This window comes from Eulemur rufifrons, chromosome 5 (assembly GCF_041146395.1).
Source record: "Eulemur rufifrons isolate Redbay chromosome 5, OSU_ERuf_1, whole genome shotgun sequence".
NCBI lineage: Eukaryota > Metazoa > Chordata > Mammalia > Primates > Lemuridae > Eulemur > Eulemur rufifrons.
In genome coordinates this window covers 8,799,263-8,806,228 of record NC_090987.1, presented here as the reverse complement: position 1 = coordinate 8,806,228, position 6,966 = coordinate 8,799,263, and the positions used below count along the sequence as shown (strand labels likewise).

The 6,966-nt window shown below is 40.4% G+C and overlaps 1 pseudogene; it reads left to right on the top strand.

Moving 5' to 3' along the window:
* Positions 1 to 4,884: 4,884 nt before the first annotated feature.
* Positions 4,885 to 5,735, top strand: LOC138383226 (ferritin light chain pseudogene; annotated as a pseudogene).
* The last annotated feature ends 1,231 nt before the right edge of the window (positions 5,736 to 6,966 follow it).

Genomic DNA, 6,966 nt, shown 5'->3' with positions numbered 1-6,966 from the left:
CATATATGATTCATATTAGTACTTTGGTGATTCTGCACTTGACATGATCTAGTAGGTACCCTTTGAATCTCCTGTGAAATAAAAGTTACAATTCTGGCCAAATGGCCTTAGTCAAGTAAACAAAGAGCTGATTGAATTGAAATAATAATTTGTGTCTCTTGGAATATAATTCATTTACTTCACGCAAATGTTTATATTAAAAATAGCTTTAAAAACATTTCTATTAAATTGTATGAAGCACTGTTAAGAACTGTGAAAGGGCAACAATTTTACATTATCCTTCCTTGTCAAGTGGCAATAAAAGCCCACAATTGTCAGACTGCAAATAGCTCCAAAAAGCCAAAAACACAGACTGCATACACAATCCAGAATGATGTGGCTGAAGTTGCGTTAGATTGGAACAGCAAATGTATAGCCCGAAAAACTTTTAACAGTGGTTAGACACCAGTGATAGCCCCAGAACAGTAAAAGACAAATACAGTCAATTTGTCAGGAGTGGCAAGGGCCATTCACTGAGTAACGTGACTTTCCTCCTTGCAAGACAGTGGATCCACGCGAGGGAAGTCACAAATCTAGAATGTAGTTGTAGCCTTAACATTAGAAACATAGATTCTTCTACCTTGTGCCCACCTATAATGGTAAATATGTTGCCATAGCTGGTATGACAGTGCTTCAGGAGGCATTGGCAACAATCTAGTCCATGCAGGCTTAATAATTAGCTTCATTTTATTTGGACTCATTAGAAAACAGACTCTTTTTTTTTAATTTCAGGATATTATGGGGGTACGGACATTTTGGTTACATGTTATGACTTTGCCACATCCAAACCTGATTTGAGGCGTGTCTTTTCCCCCCTGCAATGCTCACTGTGTCCATTAGTTGTGAGGTTACCCACCCCCACCTCCAACCCCCAAAGAATATTACTACTGTGAGAAAACAGACTCTTACTGTAAGCATAGAGGATAGACAGAGAGTTCAATCAACAGCTAAAATCTTTTTTTATAGTTTCTCATCACAAGAGGATGTACCTTTAATCTCCTAGTCTGTAGTTTTCTAAGTGGCAAGTCAGTCAGCTAGACCGTTGACGATGGACTAAGAGTCGGTAAAATTCAACAAAGTAAGTCAGTACTGAGTAGAGTAACCATGTCCATTTTTGTTTCTGCTGACATTCTCTGACATTCTCTTTTAACATCCCTAAAAGTCCATGAATACCATTAGCTATCAGCCTAGCTGAACTATCAGTAAACCAGTCCCAGACTTTTAGGTTCCTCTGTAAATTGAGAGAGCCTCATTGATCTAGCAGCTTTGCTTTAGTAGGTACAGTGGGAGACAAAGTTTACTCCAAAGGACAGCTGCCACTTTTTCATAGAATGCCAGGATACTGTCATAGTCTGAGATGCGAGAAATGACCACCTAAAGACCGAATTGAGCCAAATTAGGAGTCTTTATTAGCTGGCCAGCGACCACCCCGTTCTGGGAAAGTCCAGACACAGAGAATGGCCCCGATCTTAAAGTGGGCAGAGGTTATATACCTTCACCACTAACAATACTAACAATACACATACAGCTCAGAACATGTTGATTACAATAATTCATAAGCAAGCGACCTTATGGAAGCAGATAGCATCAGTTAAATCAAGGAACAGTTCTTTAAGGAACATCCAAGGAACATTTCTCCAAGGAACAGCCAAGCGTAGTACAATGTAACTATACACACCTAATGATTTTAAACAATCACTTACAAGTTAATCACTGTATAAGTTTTTTTTTCTGTTATTCATGTATTCTTCTCTCAACTTCACACAGCAGTGAGTCCATACACAAGATGGCTGCACTAGCCTGTATACAAGATGGCTTCCCTTAAGCTCATAAAACTATAGTGAGTACTGCGCCTCATCACAGATACCACTGGGGTCAGACTGGCTGCTTTTTTGAATATGGCATTTCACTTTGACATGTAAAGCTTGTTAGTCCTTTTTACCCTTTTGGTCATGGAGTTGAGTTGACTTACCCTCAAAATGCAACATCAAGCCAGAGAGTTTCCAGGTCTCTGTGGATCAGATGTTCTGTCTTGACAAGAACCCACTGTCGAGTTAATGGCTGGTATTCCAAATGGTTGTATCTGGAAAGCTGTGTTAGGGAAGAGACAGGTAGACAAGTCCTAAATCTCTGGGGATAACTTCGAAACAAGGCTAACTCTCATTGCCAGAGGCTCCAATCAGCCAAAGTCAGTCACAGACACTCATAGCTCAAGTAGCTCAAAACCTACATTAGGATAACGGGGCCCCCAAAGATATTGATACTTCTTTAAATGTGGCTTTTCACCATTTGAAAAATCCTCCTTAGCACTTATGGGTTGGGGAGTTGCAAGCATAACTCATAAATTTCTACTATGCATTCAGATGTAGAAGTAACAACACATTTAATTGACCCAAATCTGCCCCATGCTAGGTCAGGTTAGCTACAGTTTCCCACTACAATATCTACCCAAACCCTCCAGCCACATTCTTGCTTCCTTCTGGCAGAGTGGGATGGTAATTTGGCTGCCTGTATCAGATGGAATCATAGACTTTTGAGTTCTTTTCCTTTCTGAAGCTCCCCAGTACATTCATGGAAGATCCATGTTTCCTCTGGTCCCCCTTAGGATCGGGGTAATCTTAGCTCTGCCCCTAATTATCTTGCTCCTTTAAGTAGCGGAGGTTGGGATGGAAGGGTGTGGAGGGGAGAGTGGCTCTGCTCCAGTAATCAAGGCTTTAAATTCAATTTTGGTTTTGACAAGTGCAGTGACTGCTCCTGCTTAATCAACCAACTTCTACCACATTTGTCCACCTAAATCCCTCTATCTGGCATACAGTTCACCATTACTAATACCGTATATTTCAATCTGGGAACCCCTTGAATAAGCACCCAAGTGACCCTTTGCTTCCAAGAAGTATCCATGGGGTTTTTACCCTTTGTACTCTTTTAGGGGATTCACTACAACTAGGGCACCTGCTGTCTCATTGTTAGAAAATGATCACTTTTGTTATCATCCAGTTGCAACATAAAGGCCAGGGGAATTTTTTAAGTTCACAAGGCTCACATCAAGAACTTATATAGAATTCTTTGGGTCATGTTCTGTGCATTGCAAACTTAATGTTGGGCAGTAAGAGGCAGAGCTCTAATCAATGCCTCTTCTATGGTTTCCCACATGAATCGTGTGTCTCAAAGAAATCTCCTAAAACAGCCCAGGCTCCTTTATAGCAGCCAGAATCCATGGTAAAACAAAAACAAAAACTACCCTGAAATCTTTTATTGCCTTCTCCAAATAGACTTAATGTTGGCATGATAGCATCCAGGAGCAATTCAGCTGTAAAATGACTCAACAGCAATCCCACTACTGGGCATCTACCCAAAGGAAAAAAAGACATTCTATAATAAAGACATCTGCACTCAAATGTTTATAGCAGCACAATTCACAATTGCAAAGATGTGGAAACTACCCAAGTGCCCAGCAATACATGAGTGGATTAATAAAATGTGGTATATGTATACCATGGAGTACTACTCAGCCACTAGAAACAATGGTGAACTATCACGTCTTGTATTATCCTGGATAGAGACTGAGCCCATCCTTCAAAGTGAGGTGTCACAAGGATGGAAAAACATGCACCACATGTACTCGCCACCAAACTGGTACTGACCAACACTAAGTTGTTCACATGGTAGTAATACTCACTGGGTACCAGTTGGGGTTGGGATGTTAGGGGACAAATTCACAACTAATGGAAGCAGAATGCACTGTATGGGGGGACATGCTTGTAGCTCTGGCTTGGACCGGGCAAACAGCATTATATGTAACCAAAATGTTTGTACCCCTATAATATCCTGAATAAATAAAAAAATAAAATAAAATAAAAAGAATGAATTTGATGAAGAAAAAAATAAAAATGCAGTTTGGGACATAGGCAGTCTGTGTCTCTGTTTACAGGATATTTGTAAATATGAAAGGCTCCAGAAGAATTGTCTCACAATATCTACTTTGTAGGAGAAACAAATTGAGTTTAAGTGAGACTATGACTCACTGTAGAGAAAATTATATTTAGTACAAAACCAAAGAAAGTGTGAAATATAGGACTCATGAATGCCTATTGACTAGAGGAAACTGATTTTATTTTAAAGCAAGGGAAACATTAGCTTCAGATTCCAATTGTTCTTAACAAAAAATATTTTAACAAAGAAAAATAACAATTTATATTTTGCCAAGAAAAGAAGTTAACTAAACAAAGTTTTTTTATGATTTTAGTGAATAAATATGAAATATATATATATGTGTGTATATAAGTATATATATCTTCCTGTAATGTAAGAAGTAGAGAAAAATGTAACTCTGATAACCAGAAATTTTTATTTGCTACTTATAATGCATGCAAGTAACTATAAGGATTCATTTCTGAAAAAAAATTGTTTTATTTTAAATCAGATGTTGAAATTTTAGATCCTAATTAAGGCAAGAAATGGCTCATATGATACCTAGTGGATGCAACAAAACCAATATTATAAGAACTCTTGATTTTTGATTTGGAAAACAAATTGATGCCATTCAAAAGCAGGATGAAAACAAGATATAAGCAGTGCAGTCTGTATATTGGGAAACTGAGAAGAATATTTGCTAAATATTTGCTAAATATTAAAACAAAAGCAAAGTTTCAGAATTCCTGACTACAATAAACTCATAGCACTTTTAAGGAATTCAGAAATGTCCCTCAAATTTACAGATAAAATTGTACGCATTTTCATGTATGACGTGATGTATTGAAGTATATATACACAGGTGGACACGATAAATACATAAATTGTATCTGTCAATTAAGAAAAAGTATCCCTTATGGGCGGTCTCGTGGTTCTGTCTCTTGCTTCAACAGTGTTTGGACGGAAGAGACCCTGGGACTCCCTTTCTTCCAGCCTCTGACTGCTCTCTGATCTCTCCACTTGCAATCTCCGGACCAAGAGAAGATCTCTGCCATCTCCTGCTGCTGGAGCCAGCTAACACTGTTTTTTGTGGTTAGCGTCTTACTGCCGACCAACCATGAGCTCCCAGATTCGTCAGAATTATTCCACCGAGGTGGAGGCAGCCTTCAACCGCCCGGTCAATTTGTATCTGCGGGCCTCCTACACCTACCTCTCGCTGGGCTACTATTTCGATCGCGACGATGTGGCTCTGGAAGGCGTGGGCCACTTCCGCGAATTGGCTGAAGAGAAGCGCCAGGGCGCCCAGCGTCTCTTGAAAATGCAAAACCAGCGTGGTGGGCGCGCTCGACGTGCAGAAGCCATCTCAAGATGAGTGGGGTACAACCCAGGACCCAATAGAAGCCGCCATGGCCCTGGAGAAGAGCCTCAACCAGGCTCTTCTGGATCTTCATGCCCTGGGTTCTACCCGCACAGACCCCCATATCTGTGACTTCCTGGAGAATCACTTCGTAGATAAGGAAGTGAAACTCATCAAGAAGATGGGCGACCACCTGACCAACCTCTGCAGGCTGGCCGCCCCCCAGGCTGGGCTGGGCGAGTACCTCTTCGAAAGGCTCATTCTCAAGCACTACTAGGAGCCTGCCAAGCCCGGCGACCTGAGGAGCCCCTCTCAAATATCAGGGCTTCTGCCTGAGCTGCTCCCTCTAGCCACTAGGCAGCTTTTTAACCACCCTGGAGTCCTCTCCTAAGCCTTGGACCAAATGGAAATAAAGCTTTTTGCAGCACCTGGAAAAAAAGAAAAAAGAAAAATCTTTAATATTACTAGTGTACTCAAAAAATAAAGGAGAAAAAAAAATGAGGCATGAGGAAAAAGGTCATAAGAGAAAAGAATTCTGTTCTAATATTTGTCAAGTAGTAAGCACATTAAACATATATTACTTATGTCCAAAATTCTGTGGTGAAACATAGAAAAAGATGACACAGTCTGTCCTCTGGGAGCTTGCAATCCAGGGATGTATTTTGCACCCTCTCTTGTCCTTCTCTCTCTCTCCCCTTAATCCTCTGCACCTCATCCTCCTCCGCTTTCTCTTTTCCTCCTTCCTCATCACCTTTTGGTTTGTCCCTAAGTACACTTACTGGAACAAATAAGTTTGTATGGGGGAAATAAAGAAATATGAAGGAAGGACAAAATACATTGAATGAGGAATCTTGGGTTCCCAAATTAGTATGTAATTTTATTTGGCACATTTCAGGTGGCATGTGCTTGGCTGCAAAAAATCCAAAACCTGATTAACTGTGACATAAATAAATCAAAGTGTCTGATGTCAGGATCCCCAGGAATAGATTCTGAGATGAAGACTTGTGTAAAAGGAATTTGTTAAGAATGACTCCCAGAAAAATCTAGCAAGCAAATGAGGGAAGCAGGACAGAGATGTTGAAGAAGCCAAGCAAAGGTGAATCTTTAGGTACATTTCTATCCTCTGCCTAATCTCACAAGGGAGCTTTGGAGTGTTAATTATGGCTCAATGTTTGCTGCAATCCGGGCTAAAGGAGATAAGATTTCATATTCCTACAGCAGTTATTCACCAAGGACCACATAGTTAGAGGAGTGGAAATAGAGAGAGAACAGAGGTAAATTCCCAAGCATTTCTGGTTCTCTGCATATGCAGGCAAATTGGCTTTAGTAGCCTGAGGCAGTTCTCCACTGAGAATTCCAAATATGGGCCCTTGAAAGCAGAAGCTGGGAGAGATGCAAAGAATTCATGGACAAGATCTAACGCTGTTTGCTGGAGTCTATTATTTTCAACAAGGCAGATCCAGTTGCACCTCCCAGTAGTTTTCCTCTATTTGATAATGTCTTTATCTAGATCGTGGCTGGTCACAACTCCTGGGACAAAACCTTACAAGTAAAGTGTTAGTAAAAAGAGATACTGCACGTGCAGTTGCCAGCACTTCTACCTGACATTCCTCATTTTTCTCCTCTATGACCCATTTTCTTCTCCTGCAATTAACACA